We start from the raw sequence: 16688 nt of genomic DNA, 5'->3' as shown, positions 1-16688 counted from the left end.
TGTCAGTCAGTTTTCCAAGCGATGCTACAGATCGCTTGGAAAACTCTAGCATTCTGCAAGCTAATTATGCTTGCAAAACGCTAGTTTTCTGCGGGTATATGCATGCTAATTCTGCATGCGATATACCCGCGGCAGGAGGCGCAGAATTGCCGCGGAAATTTCCGTGGCAATTCTGCAACGTGTGAACTTAGCCTAAAAGTAATGCAAAAGTGCCTATACCATACTGGATACCACTTATTCTGAATAGTTAAAAGAATTTTCAATTTTATATACACTGTATAAAGCTTGAAAAATATGCTCGGGTGCTCATTGCTCGGGTCGAGCAGATTGGAATACTCGGGTACTCGGCCAGAACAACGAGCCCAATGCAAGTCTATGGGAGACCCAAGTATTTTCACCACGATCCCCCCGGGGGTCCTTTTAAGGACTAAAAACATCTGAAAATCATGGAAAAACTGCTCAAAATACACAGGGACATCATGGGGGTCGCCCCTGGAAGCATTCCTGACTCCTAGTTCACAGCTGTAAACATTTTTTTCTGAGATTCATGGCATTTTTCCCAATGCAACAAAAAACACACTAAAATGAAACCAAAATGGATTTTGCTGGGAAATATGTCAAGGTACATCCTCTGCAGGTTAATGACTTGCCTGTATACTAAATATTTAACCTCAGACCGAAAATTTCCTCAACCACTTAGGCGTAGTTCAGACGCAGCATTTTTTAAGCGTTTTTCAACTTTAACATTGCTTTCAACCACTACAAATGCATTCACTGGGAAATGTCATTGTAACATTTAACAAACTAGCTGGCCATGTGGTGAGTGACACATAAGCAAACCCATGTTGTTTCATTTATGAAGGAGTGACTCTTAAAGTCACAGAGCCATTTTTACTGGTGAATCAGGCAGCATTAATCTTCTTAAAGGGCCATTATTAAACAATGGGTCTCCTAAGCTGTTGTAGCCTATGCTGTGAGTGGATGGGCTGCAAGAATTACGACGCACCACAATACCCCTTTCATAAGATGTCCAGGGGGGACTCCTGAAAAAGTGTTGCATTGAATTCAAGGCCTGCCCTGCTGTCAACTCATATGCACCCCAATAAGCCTTGGAACCCACATACTGGATGGGCCCATGAAAATCCACTTCACAATATTCATTTTTTACTCCCGTACTCCATTGTTTTACACATTGGCAGCAAGGACAGTCCTGCTGCATAGTCAGTCATATGCACCCCATTAGGCATTGGAACCCACATAGTGGATGGGCCCATGAAAATCCACTTCACAATATGCATTTTGCACTCCCGAACTCCTTTGTTTTACACATTGGCAGCAAGGCCAGCCCTGCTGCACCCCATTACGCCTTTGCACAAACATACTGGATGGGCCCATGAAAATCCCCTTGTATTTTTTAATGGTATGATGGTTCCCTCTTTGACGAATTATTTACAGGAGAATTTGGCAATTTTATTTGCCATGTTTTTAACAATAAGTTTCAGATACGGCTTTTAATAAGGCTAATACTTGCAATACAATGCAATTGTATTGCAAACTACAAAATTCAAGGAATAGCATGATTGATTAGTATGAGTGCATACACTTTTGTATATGTTAACATACAAAGGTTAATAAGTACATACAGTATAAGGATTAAATAAATATAGTGATTACGTATATATGAAGATTAACTACATACAGTATACTTACATCATCCACAAGAGGCTCTTAAACATCATCCGTCTGGAATATCAGAAAAGCAACACCAAGACAGAGAACCCCTGGGAGATTACCTACACTGCATGGGTGTCCCCAATTATGCAGGTATCAGCACACTATACATCTACAGATACCTCAGTTTTGGCATCTGTCTTAGTCGTGCTTCTCTGGTCTTATATAGTGATTTACACTATGTAGTAACTCTAGTTTCACCCAGACCTTCAAGTGGCCAGCTTTCAAGGTTGTATGAAACTGAGATATCATGGAGATGAGTAGGGTTGAGCGACTTTTCATTTTTTGAGATCGAGTCGGGTTTCACGAAACCCGACTTTCTCAAAAGTCGGGTCGAGCGAAATCGGCCGATCTTATTGAAAAGTCGGGGTCGGGGAGCGGCCAAAACACGAAACCCAATGCAATTCAATGGGGAAGCATACTTTTTAAATATTTGCTTCAGCGCGATAATGTTGAAAAGCCGGTAATTCAATTGCCGGCTTTTCATTTCTCCTGCCTAAACCCGACATGATATGAGACATGGTTTACATACAGTAAACCATGTCATATCCCCATTTTTTTTGCATATTCCACACTACTAATGTTAGTAGTGTGTATGTGCAAAATTTCGGCACTGTAGCTATTAAATTTAAGGGTTAAATCGCGGAAAAAATTGGCGTGGGCTCCCGCGCAATTTTCTCCGCCAGAGTGGTAAAGCCAGTGACTGAGGGCAGATATTAATAGCCTAGAGAGGGTCCATGGTTATTGGCCCCCCCTGGCTACAAACATCTGCCCCTAGCCACCCCAGAAAAGGCACATCTGGAAGATGCGCCAATTCTGGCACTTGGCCACTCTCTTCCCACTCCCGTGTAGCGGTGGGATATGAGGTAATGAAGGGTTAATGCCACCTTGCTATTGTAAGGTGACATTAAGCCAGATTAATAATGGAGAGGCGTCAATTCTGACACCTATCCATTATTAATCCAATTGTATGAAAGGGTTAAAAAACACACACACACACATGATTAAAAAGTATTTTAATGAAATAAACACACAGGGTGTTTTAATATTTTATTGCTCTCTCAATCCACCTGAAGACCCTCGCTTGGAAAAATAATAAACCAACAATATACATACTGTTATGACCTGGTGGTTACGGAGCGGTACTGAGATGACCTGGTGGGTAAAACCAATCATGGACAAGCTTAGAGGAGGTAGCAGCTCCACAGACAGTAATCACTGATATGACCTAGTGAATACGGAGCAGCACTGAAATGACCTGGTGGGTAAAACAAATAATAAACTAGCTCTGAGGAGGTGGTAACTTTACTGACCGCAATCCCTACTCCTAACACCAACACTAGAAATAGCCGTGGAGCGTACCTAACTCTGCCTAGACGCCTCTGCACAGCCTAAGAACTAGCTACCCCTGAAGATGGAAACGGAAAACTATCTCGCCTCAGAGAAACCCCCAAAGGAAGATAGCCCCCCACAAATATTGACGGTGAGTGGAGAGAGAAATGACAAACTCAGAAATGAAACTAGATTTTAGCAAAGGAGGCCAATACTATCTAAATAGACAGAGATAGAAAAGGCTACTGTGCGGTCAGTATAAAAACTAAAAGTCCACGCAGAGTTTACAAAAAATAACCACCACACCGACTCACGGTGTGGAGGGGCAAATCTGCGACCCCAGAGCTTCCAACTAGCCAGAATATTTCATAATGACAAGCTGGACAAAGAGACATAAATTAAACTGAACAGAAGGTCATAAGCAGGGAAACACCCAAAAGCTAGCAGAACTTATCTTAAGCTGAAAATGGACTGGCCAACAGAGAACTTCCAGGAAAGGACTGAATCCACAGGAAATACATTGACAGCTGGCATCCACTACAGCCAACAGCCCAGTTAAATAACAAGGCCAGGAAACCGATTAGTGAATGCAGCTGCTAAGTTCCACTTGAAACCACCAGAGGGAGCCCAAGAGCACAACTCGCAAAAATACCATTCGCAACCACAGGATGGAGCCCAAGAACGGAATTCACAACAGTACCTCCCCCTTGAGGAGGGGTCACCAAACCCTCACCAGAGCCCCCAGGCCAATCGGGACGAGCCAAATGAAAAGCTCGTACCAAATCATCCGCATGGACATCGGAGGCAAAAACCCAAGAGTTATCCTCCTGGCCATAACCCTTCCACTTGACCAGATACTGGAGTTTCCGTCTTGAAAGACGAGAATCCAAAATCTTCTCCACCACATATTCCAGCTCCCCCTCAACCAACACCAGAGCAGGAGGGTCAACGGAGGGAACAATGGGCACCACATATCTCCGCAACAAAGATCTATGGAACACATTATGAATGGAAAACGAAGCTGGAAGGGCCAAACGAAAAGACACCGGATTGATAATTTCCGAAATCCTATAAGGACCAATAAAACGAGGTTTGAACTTAGGGGAAGAGACCTTCATAGGAACATGACGAGAAGACAACCAGACAAAATCCCCAACCCGCAGCCGGGGACCAACGCACCGACGGCGGTTAGCAAAACGTTGAGCCTTTTCCTGAGACAATGTTAAATTGTCCACCACATGAGTCCAAATCCGCTGCTACCTGTCCACCACAGAATCTACCCCAGGATAGTCCGAAGGCTCAACCTGCCCTGAAGAAAAACGAGGATGAAAACCGAAATTACAAAAAAAAGGCGAAACCAAAGTAGCCAAACTAGCCCGATTATTAAGGGCAAACTCGGCCAACAGCAAGAAGGTCACCCAATCATCCTGATCAGCAGACACAAAGCATCTCAATTAGGTTTCCAAGGTCTGATTGGTTCGCTCCGTCTGTCCATTTGTCTGAGGGTGAAACGCCGAAGAAAAAGACAAATTAATGCCCATTCTACCACAAAAGGACCGCCAAAACCTAGAAACAAACTGGGTACCTCTGTCAGACACAATATTCTCCGGAATACCATGCAAACGAACCACATGCTGGAAAAAAAAGGAACCAAATCAGAGGAGGAAGGCAACTTAGGCAAAGGTACCAAATGGACCATTTTAGAAAGCCGGTCACAAACCACGCAGATGACAGACATCTTCTGAGAAACAGGAAGATCAGAAATAAAATCCATGGAAATATGCGTCCAGGGCCTCTCAGGGATAGGCAAAGGCAAAAGCAACCCACTAGCACGAGAACAGCAGGGCTTAGCCCGGGCACAGATCCCACAGGACTGCACGAAGGAACGCACATCCCGTGACAAAGAAGGCCACCAAAAGGACCTGGCAACCAAATCTCTGGTTCCAAAGATCCCAGGATGACCAGCCAACACCGAACAATGGATCTCAGAAATCACCTTACTAGTCCATCTATCAGGAACAAACAATTTCCCCACAGGACAGCGGTCAGGTCTATCAGCCTGAAACTCCTGAAGTACCCGCCGCAAATCAGGGGAGATAGCAGAAAGAATCACCCCCTCCTTGAGAATACCAGCCGGCTCACGGACTCCAGGAGAATCAGGCAAAAAACTCCTAGACAAGGCATCAGCCTTCACATTCTTAGATCCCGGAAGATACGAGACCACAAAATCAAAACGGGAGAAAAACAAAGACCACCGAGCCTGTCTAGGATTCAACCGCTTGGCCGACTCAAGGTAAATCAGATTCTTATGGTCGGTCAAGACCACAACACGATGCTTGGCTCCCTCAAGCCAATGTCGCCACTCCTCGAATGCCCACTTCATAGCCAACAACTCCCGATTGCCGACATCATAATTACGCTCAGCAGGCGAAAACTTTCTGGAGAAGAAAGCACACGGCTTCAACACAGAGCCATCAGAACTTCTCTGAGACAGAACAGCTCCTGCCCCAATCTCAGAAGCATCAACCTCAACCTGAAAAGGGAGAGAAACATCTGGCTGACGCAACACAGGGGCAGAAGTAAAACGACGCTTAAGCTCCTGAAAGGCCTCCACAGCCGCAGAGGACCAATTCACTACATCTGCACCTTTCTTGGTCAAATCGGTCAGAGGTTTAACCACAGTAGAAAAATTAGCAATGAAGCGGCGATAAAAATTAGCAAAGCCCAAAAATTTCTGAAGGCTCTTCACAGATGTGGGCTGAGTCCAATCATAAATAGCCTGGACCTTAACAGGGTCCATTTCAATAGCCGAGGAAGAAAAAATGAACCCCAGAAAAGAAACCTTCTGAACTCCAAAAAGGCACTTAGACCCCTTCACAAACAGTGTATTAGCACGAAGAATCTGAAATACCATCCTGACCTGCTTCACATGAGACTCCCAATCATCGGAAAAAAACAAAATATCATCCAAATATACAATCATAAATTTATCCAAATACTCCCGGAAAATATCATGCATAAAGGACTGAAACACAGATGGAGTATTAGAGAGCCCGAAAGGCATCACAAGATATTCAAATTGGCCTTCGGGCGTATTAAATGCTGTTTTCCATTTATCACCCTGTTTGATGCGGACCAGATTATACGCCCCTCGAAGGTCAATCTTGGTAAACCAGCTAGCCCCTTTAATTCGAGCAAACAAATCAGAGAGCAAAGGCAAAGGGTACTGGAATTTGACCGTGATCTTATTGAGAAGGCGATAATCTATACAGGGCCTCAAGGAGCCATCCTTCTTGGCAACAAAAAAGAACCCCGCTCCCAACGGTGACGAAGAGGGGCGAATATGCCCCTTCTCCAAGGACTCCTTTACATAAGTCCGCATAGCGGCATGCTCTGGCACAGACAGATCGAAAAGTCGACCCTTAGGGAACTTACAGCCAGGAATCAAATTAATAGCGCAATCACAGTCCCTATGAGGAGGCAGACGACTGGATTTAGGCTCAAATATATCCTGGAAATCCGACAAAAACTCAGGAACTTAAGAAGAAGGGGACGAGGAAATTGACAACAGAGGAATGTCACTATGTATCCCCTGACAACCACAACTAGTCACAGACATAGATTTCCAATCCAGCACTGGATTATGTACCTGTAACCATGGAAACCCCAGCACAACCACATCATGCAAATTATGCAACACCAAAAAGCGAATATTTTCCTGATGTGCTGGAGCCATGTTCATGGCTAACTGTGTCCAGTACTGAGGTTTATTCTTGGCCAATGGCGTAGCATCCATCCCCCTCAAGGGAATAGGACTCTGCAAAGGCTCCAAGGAAAAACCACAGCGCTTGGCAAATTCTAGGTCCATTAAGTTCAGGGCAGCGCCAGAATCCACAAATGCCATTACAGAAAAGGACAACAATGAGCAAATCAGGGTAATAGACAAGAGAAATTTAGGCTGTACAGTACTGATGGTAACCGACTTAGCAACCCTCTTCGGGCAGTCAGAGATAGCATGAGTAGCGTCACCACAGAAAAAACACAGCCCATTCTGACGTCTGAACTCCTGCCGTTCTGCTCTTGTCAAAACTCTATCACATTGCATAGGCTCAGAACTCTGTCCAGAGGACACCGCCATATGGTGCACCACCTTATTTTCACGTAGGCGCCGATCAATCTGAATGGCCATAGACATTGATTCGTTCAAACCAGCAGGTGTGGGAAACCCCACCATAACATCTTTAAGAGCTTCAGAAAGACCCTTTCTGAAAATAGCCGCCAGGGCATCCTCATTCCATTTTATAAGCACAGACCACTTTCTAAATTTCTGACAATATATCTCTACCGCTTCCTGACCCTGACCCAGAGCCAGCAAAATTTTTTCTGCCTGATCCACAGAATTGGGTTCGTCATAAAGCAGTCCAAGTGCTTGAAAAAATGAATCTACATTGAGCAATGCAGGACCCCTGGCTCAAGGGAGAATGCCCAGTCCTGCGGGTCGCCACGCAGCAGAGAAATAACAATCTTCACCTGCTGAATGGGGTCACCAGAGGAACGGGGTCTCAGAGCAAAAATAATCTGCAATTATTTTTAAAGTTCAAAAACCTAGATCTATCCCCAGAAAACAAATCAGGAATAGGAATTCTAGGCTCAGAAACAGGAGTTTGGACAACATAGTCTTGGATACTCTGTACCCTTGCAGCGAGATGATCAACACGCGCAGACAGACCCTGAACCTCCATATCAGCACCAAGCTCCTGCACCATCCAAAAATCAAGGGGAAAAAAAAGGACGAAACAAGCAAAAAAAAAACAAAAAACAATGACTCAGAACTTTCTCTTCCCTATTTTGAGATGCATTTAACACATTGTGGGCCAGCTGTACTGTTATGACCTGGTGGTTACGGAGTGGTACTGAGATGACCTGGTGGGTAAAACCAATCATGGACAAGCTTAGAGGAGGTAGCAGCTCCCCAGACAGTAATCACTGATATGACCTAGTGAATACGGAGCAGCACTGAAATGACCTGGTGGGTGAAACAAATAATGAACTAGCTCTTAGGAGGTGGTAACTTTAATGACCGCAATCCCTACTCCTAATACCAACACTAGAAATAGCTGTGGAGCGTACCTAACTCTGCCTAGATGCCTCTGCACAGCCTAAGAACTAGCTACCCCTGAAGATGGAAACGGAAAACTATCTCGCCTCAGAGAAACCCCCAAAGGAAGATAGCCCCCCACAAATATTGACGGTGAGTGGAGAGAGAAATGACAAACTCAGAAATGAAACTAGATTTTAGCAAAGGAGGCCAATACTATCTAAATAGACAGAGATAGAAAAGGCTACTGTGCGGTCAGTATAAAAACTAAAAGTCCACGCAGAGTTTGCAAAAAATAACCACCACACCGACTCATGGTGTGGAGGGGCAAATCTGCGACCCCAGAGCTTCCAACTAGCCGGAATATTTCATAATGACAAGCTGGACAAAGAGACATAAATTAAACTGAACAGAAGGTCATAAGCAGGGAAACACCCAAAAGGTAGCAGTACTTATCTTAAGCTGAAAATGGACTGGCCAACAGAAAACTTCCAGGAAAGGACTGAATCCACAGGAAATACATTGACAGCTGGCATCCACTACAGCCAACAGCCCAGTTAAATAACAAGGCCAGGAAACCGATTAGTGAACGCAGCTGCTAAGTTCCACTTGAAACCACCAGAGGGAGCCCAAGAGCAGAACTCCCAAAAATACCATTCGCAACCACAGGATGGAGCCTAAGAACGGAATTCACAACAACATACCCTCTGATGAACTGTCACGTCCCACGAGGTAAATCCATCTGAAGGGGTTAAAATAGTTTACAGGCAGGAGCTCTGCTATAATGCAGTTGTGCTCGTGCCTGTAAACCCCGGGGAATGAAGGTAATGTAGGTCAATGACCTATAGTTACCTTCAGTCGCGGTGATGCGCCCCATGGTGGATGTCCTCATATGACCTGGAGCATGGGAAAAAGTTCCCAGGCTGCAGTTCATGAGGACATCCAGCAGAGGGCGCATCACCACGACTGAAGGTAACTATAGGTCATTGACCTACATTTCCTTGATTCGCCGGGGTTTACAGGCACGAGCACAGCTGCATTACAGCAGAGCTCCTGCCTGTAAACTATTTTAACCCCTTCAGATGGATTTACCTCGTGGGACGTGACAGTTCATCAGAGGGTATGTATATTGTTGGTTTATTATTTTTCCAAGCGAGGGTCTTCAGGTGGATTGAGAGAGCAATAAAATATTAAAACAACCTGTGTGTTTATTTCATTAAAATACTTTTTAATCATGTGTGTGTGTGTTTTTTAACCCTTTCATACAATTGGATTAATAATGGATAGGTGTCAGAATTGATGCCTCTCCATTATTAATCTGGCTTAATGTCACCTTACAATAGCAAGGTGGCATTAACCCTTCATTACCCCATATCCCACCGCTACACGGGAGTGGGAAGAGAGTGGCCAAGTGCCAGAATAGGCACATCTTCCAGATGTGCCTTTTCTGGGGTGGCTAGGGGCAGATGTTTTTAGCCACGGGGGGGCCAATAACCATGGACCCTCTCCTGGCTATTAATATCTGCCCTCAGTCACTGGCTTTACCACTCTGGCGGAGAAAATTGCGCGGGAGCCCACGCCAATTTTTTCCGCGATTTAACCCTTAAATTTAATAGCTACAGTGCCGAAATTTTGCACATACACACTACTAACATTAGTAGTGTGGAATATGCAAAAAAAGGGGGATATGACATGGTTTACTGTATGTAAACCATGTCTCATATCATGTCGGGTTTAGGCAGGAGAAATGAAAAGCCGGCAATTGAATTACCGGCTTTTCAACATTATCGCGCTGAAGTAAATATAAATATATATATATATATATGTGTGTCTCTATGACATATATATATATATATATATATATATATATATATATATATATATATATATACACAGTATATATATATAAAAAATCAAACCCGACTTTGGATTACAGATCGTGCACCGCCGACCTGATCCCAGAGTGGGATCGGGTCGGGTTTCACGAAACCCGACTTTGCTAAAAGTCAGCGACTTTTGAAAAGTGCCGATCTGTTTCGCTCAACCCTAGAGATGAGGGGTCATAAAACTCTAGAATATAAAAGCCACAAGGATTTAGATCAAACTACCACAGGCAGAGTTTCAGTAGACCTTAATGTTTTACAATGACAAACAGCAAACATATAGAGGCTTAGAACTGTTCGTGAAGTGAATAAACAAACATTTCTCAAAATTGTGTCACTATGAGCATTGTCTGTCACATATGTAAATGTTTTACAAGACATGCAGCTATGTAATTGTATGAATGCATTCGGTATACAGTATTTTAATCTGGATTCCAAATCGCCATTTGTATATTCACCATTTGTACATTTGAGGCAGCGAAAGTTATGGCTCTCAAGGAGAGAAACTAATATAGTCGACAAAGAAATATTTGTAATGAACTACTGAGCCAAACTAACATCATTACTTTATCAAATTTATATAAAGTGTATTGTGTCCAATGTTAGCAACCAGGCAACACAAAAAGGAGCTTTTCAAGTGAGCTCTTTAAGGTACACAAATGTTATGAAGTCTTTGCCAAAAAGGATGTGATTTCACTAATGGGGGGTACCTTTTTTAAAAAAATACTATTGCCATCACAGCCCCCCTTGCTCAAAAATCTTGGGCCTATAAAAGTGAAGAATATAAACCAGCTCACCCATGATGCATAAGTTTAGTTTCGGGAGCATTGACCCGCTGTTTTCAGGCATGTAGAATCCAAAAGAAAAAAATGTCCAGCTTCACTGAATCCGTGAAAAAAAGTTTTCTTTATTCACAAACTTAAACATGGAGGATACAAACTTCAGCACAAACCATATGGGTAAGAATCTCAATGCGTTTCTGGAGACTAAGCTCCCTTAATCATGACATTCCAAATGACCCATGAATCCCACTTAAATAACCCTAGACCGGTTAACACACCGGTAAGATAAGTGATTGATGTAACTAGTTTGAGAAGTGGGAGTAAAATGAACAAGTGTGAAAAGTTAAATAACATGATAAGCTATTTGAACAACATACATTTATAAGACATTGCACAACAACAAAACAAAAATATTACAGATAATTATACAATTTAAAAAGATTTGCACAATGAAATCTATGAAGAATAAAATATTCATGGATTCTGTATCGAGCTATCGCCCTATATCACTTCTCCCCTATGCCTCAAAACTACTGGAACAATACGTCTATCTTGAACTGTCCTCCAATCTATCTTCCTGCTCCCTCTTCGACCACTTACAATCAGGCTTCCGGTCACACCACTCCACTGAAACTGCCCTAACTAACGTCACCAATGACCTATTAACCGCCAAGAGCAAGCAACACTACTCTATCCTCCTCCTCCTGGACCTGTCCTCTGCCTTTGACACAGTGGACCATTCCCTGTTGCTGCGGACCCTCTCATCCCTTGGAATCACAGACTTGGCCCTACCCTGGATCTCGTTATACCTAACTGACCAGACATTCAGCGTCTCCCACTCACACATCACCTCCTCACCTCGCCACCTCTCTGTCGGAGTCCCGCAAGGCTCAGTTCTAGGGCCCCTGCTCTTCTCCATTTACATTTTTGGCCTGGGACAGCTCATAGAATCTCATGGTTTTCAGTAGATAGAACACGGTACCAAGATATATTTCTTTCCTGTATCAAAATGGTTTTCAGTATCATCTCTATGCTGATGACACACAGATCTACATCTCTGGACCAGATATCACCACGCTCATAACCAGAATCCCTCAATGTCTATCTGCTATTTCATCCTTCTTCTCTGCTAGATTTCTAAAACATGGACAAAACAGAATTCATCCTCTTTCCCCATCTCATGCGACCCCCCCAACGAACCTTTCCATTACAGTAAACGGCTGCCCACTCTTCCCAGTCCCACAAGCTCGCTGTCTCGGAGTAATCCTTGACACTGATCTCTCCTTCAAACCGCATATCCAAGCCCTTTCCACTTCCTGCCTCCTTAAACTCAAAAATATTTCACGGATCCATACATTCCTTAACCAAGAATCTGCAAAAACCCTAGTCCATGCCCTCATCATCTCCAGCCTCGACTACTGTAACCTCCTGCTCTGTGGCCTCCCCTCTAACACTCTCACTCCCCTCCAATCTATTCTAAACTCAGCTGTCCGACTAATCCACCTGTCCTTCCACTATTCCCCGGCCTCTCCCCTCTGTCAATCCTTTCACTGGCTCCCCATTACCCAGAGACTCCAGTAGAAAAGCCTAACCATGACATACAAAGCCATCCACAACCTGTCTCCTCCATACATCTGTGAACTCATGTCCCGGTACTTTCCTGCACGCAACCTCTGATCCTCACAGGATCTCCTTCTCTACTCCCCTCTTATCTCCTTTTCCCATAATCGCATACAAGATTTCGCTCATGCATCACCCCTACTCTGGAACTCTCTACCGCAACATATCAGACTATCACCTACCATCGAGACCTTCAAAAAGAACCTGAAGACCTACCTCTTCCGGCAAGCCTACAACCTGCAGTAACCACTGATCGACCAAACCACTGCACGACCAGCTCTATCCTCACCTACTATATCCTCAGCCATCCCTTGTAGACTGTGAGCCCACACGGGCAGGGTCCTCTCTCCTCCTGTACCAGTTGTGACTTGTATTGTTCAAGATTATTGTACTTGTTTTTATTATGTATACCCCTCCTCACATGTAAAGCGCCATGGAATAAATGGCGCTATAATAATAAATAATAATAATAATAATAATAATAAAAAATTTCTGACTGGACAAAAATTCCAAAGAAATGAACAATTATGCCTTTTGCGGCTTTATTTACTATAGGTATTCACATTTAGTTGTAAATTACTGGTCTCACTTGATTAGCCTTGTTCCATTAATTGTATTCACACATTCAATGATGGGCTACGGTTTCATTATTTTCCATTTGGTTTTTTTTTCATTTTTTAATTTTTTTTTTCACTTCCATTAATCAGTTATTTAATTTTATTATCCTTTTGCTAATCTCAGAGATATCTGGATTTGTCTATTTGGGAATATAAATACTATATAGTCATACACTTATTTAAGTAGAAACCCTTTGTATAATTTTGTATAATGTTCCCCTCTATGTGGCTATCTTGAGGCTGCGCTTTGGAGCCTGGATTTTTGGCTCTGACCTCTCCCTTCTTTTAATGTTCAGTGACTATTTGTACTGAGTTATGTGCATTAATCAATCTTGTTAAGATAGAGGCCTTGTACTAATTCCTGCCTGTAGTGAATTTACAACATCATGTTGTTTAATATACCGCTATTTTCTGTGTCCTCACGGTTCTCAGCTCCTCAAGTTCATTATCGAATCTTACAATTGTCGGAGGATTTTTCTTCTTCTTTGGTAACAAATAACTTTTGTATTGTTCTTGTTTAAAAGCAAGCCAGGTACATGCCAAAATATATGAGCATTTGTCATTGTAGTGCTATATGCACACATGCTGCGTCTCCTGCCTGTGATTATATTTATCTATGGACATTGTGATTTGCCTATTGTTATAGATATTTTTAACAATTTTCTTAGTTAATATTTGCTACTAAAATATCTAATATAATTAGTCATTAATAACTGTAGGCATAATTGTTCATTTCTTTGGAATTTTTGTCCAGTCAGAAATTTTTTATCCATGAATATTTTATTCTTCACAGATTTCATTGTGCAAATCTTTTTAAATTGTATAATTATCTGTAATATTTTTGTTTTGTTGTTGTGAAATGTCTTATAAATGTATGTTGTTCAAATAGATTATCATGTTATGTAACCTTTCACACTTGTTCATTTTACGCCCACTTCTCAAACTAGTTACATCAATCACTTATCTTACCAGTGTGTTTACCAGTCTAGGGTTATTTAAGTGGGATTCATGGGTCATTTGGAATGTCATGATTAAAGGTACTGTTACACTAAACGATTTACCAATGATCACGAACAGCGATACGACCTGGCCGTGATCGTTGGTAAGTTGTTGTGTGGTTGCTGGAGAGCTGTCACACAGACAGCTCTCCAGCGACCAACGATGCCGAAGTCCCTGGGTAACCAGGGTAAACATTGGGTTACTAAGCGCGACCCTGGTTACCATTGTAAGTGTAAAAAAAAAAAACAGTACATAGTATGTACTGTTTTTTTTTTTTTACATTTACAATGGTAACCAGGGCAAACATCGGGTTACTAAGCGCGGCCCTGCGCTTAGTAACCCGATGTTTACCCTGGTTACAAGCAAACACATCGCTGGATCGGTGTCACACACACCGATCCAGCGATCCAGCGATGGCAGCGGGTGATCCAGCGACTAAATAAAGTTCTGGACTTCTAGCTCCGACCAGCGATGTCACAGCAGGATCCTGATCGCTGCTGCGTGTCAAACACAACGAGATCGCTATCCAGGATGCTGCAACGTCACGGATCGCTGTCGTTCTCGTTGGACAGTTGCTCAGTGTGACGGTACCTTAAGGGAGCTTGGCCTCCAGAAACGCGTTGAGATTCTTACCCATATGGTTTGTGCTGAAGTTTGTATCATCCTTGTTTAATTTTGTAAATAAAGAAAACTTTTTTCATGGATTCGGTGAAGCTGGACATTTTTTTCTTTTGGCCTATAAAAGTACAGAACATGTTCACCCAGGTCATATTGTCAGAGATAAGGAAGAGACATTGCAGGAAACAGAGTTAAGACGTAGGCTCAATGTAATGTCGTGCCCAATTCCCCAATGTGGGGTCCTTTTTTTACTAAATAAAACAGTGCCATCACAGCCCCCTTGCCCAAAAGGCCACTACAGAGCATGTTCACCCTGGTGATATAGTGGCAGTTAAAGGACACATTGCAGGAGGCAGAATTAAGGAGTAGGCCCAATGTAATGTCATGCCCAATTCCCCAATGTGGGGTTCCTTTTTTAATAAATAAAATAGTGCCATCACAGGCCCCTTGCCAAAAATGCACCATACAGAGCACGTTCACCCTGGTGTTATGGTTCTCAATGGCAAGAGAACATAGCCCAGCAAACATAGAACTAGCTCTTGGAAGGATGGAAACTAAACTGACCATGAACTAAACCTGCCGCACAACTAACAGTAGCCGGGTAGCATAGCCTGCGTTTTATCCCTAGACGCCCAGCGCCGGCCGGAGGACTAACTAATCCTGGCAGAGGAAAATATAGTCCTGGCTCACCTCTAGAGAAAATTCCCCAAAAGGCAGACAGAGGCCCCCACAAATATTGGCGGTGATTTTAGATGAAATGACAAACGTAGTATGAAAATAGGTTTAGCAAAATTGAGGTCCGCTTACTAAATAGCAGGAAGACAGAAAGGACACTTTCATGGTCAGCTAAAAGCACTATCAAAACACCATCCTGAAATTACTTTAAGACTCTAGTATTAACTCATAACATCAGAGTGGCAATTTCAGATCACAAGAGCTTTCCAGACACAGAAACGAAACTACAGCTGTGAACTGGAACAAAATGCAAAAACAAACAAGGACTAAAGTCCAACTTAGCTGGGAGTTGTCTAGAAGCAGGAACATGCACAGAAAGGCTTCTGATTACAATGTTGACCGGCATGGAAGTGACAGAGGAGCAAGGCTAAATAGCGACTCCCACATCCTGATGGAAACAGGTGAACAGAGAGGATGATGCACACCAGTTCAATTCCACCAGTGGCCACCGGGGGAGCCCAAAATCCAATTTCACAACAGTACCCCCCCCCTCAAGGAGGGGGCACCGAACCCTCACCAGAACCACCAGGGCGATCAGGATGAGCCCTATGAAAGGCACGGACCAAATCGGAGGCATGAACATCAGAGGCAGTCACCCAAGAATTATCCTCCTGACCGTATCCCTTCCATTTGACCAGATACTGGAGTTTCCGTCTGGAAACACGGGAGTCCAAGATTTTTTCCACAACGTACTCCAACTCGCCCTCAACCAACACCGGAGCAGGAGGCTCAACGGAAGGCACAACCGGTACCTCATACCTGCGCAATAATGACCGATGAAAAACATTATGAATAGAAAAAGATGCAGGGAGGTCCAAACGGAAGGACACAGGGTTAAGAATCTCCAATATCTTGTACGGGCCGATGAACCGAGGCTTAAACTTGGGAGAAGAAACCCTCATAGGGACAAAACGAGAAGACAACCACACCAAGTCCCCAACACAAAGCCGAGGACCAACCCGAAGCCGGCGGTTGGCAAAAAGCTGAGTCTTCTCCTGGGACAACTTCAAATTGTCCACTACCTGCCCCCAAATCTGATGCAACCTCTCCACCACAGCATCCACTCCAGGACAATCCGAAGATTCCACCTGACCAGAAGAAAATCGAGGATGAAACCCCGAATTACAGAAAAAGGGAGACACCAAGGTGGCAGAGCTGGCCCGATTATTGAGGGCAAACTCCGCTAAAGGCAAAAAAGCAACCCAATCATCCTGATCTGCAGACACAAAACACCTCAAATATGTCTCCAAGGTCTGATTCGTCCGCTCGGTCT

The sequence above is a fragment of the Ranitomeya variabilis genome, chromosome 1, assembly GCF_051348905.1.
Source record: "Ranitomeya variabilis isolate aRanVar5 chromosome 1, aRanVar5.hap1, whole genome shotgun sequence".
In the NCBI taxonomy this organism is placed as follows: domain Eukaryota; kingdom Metazoa; phylum Chordata; class Amphibia; order Anura; family Dendrobatidae; genus Ranitomeya; species Ranitomeya variabilis.
Note: the sequence above shows the minus strand (reverse complement) of the source record.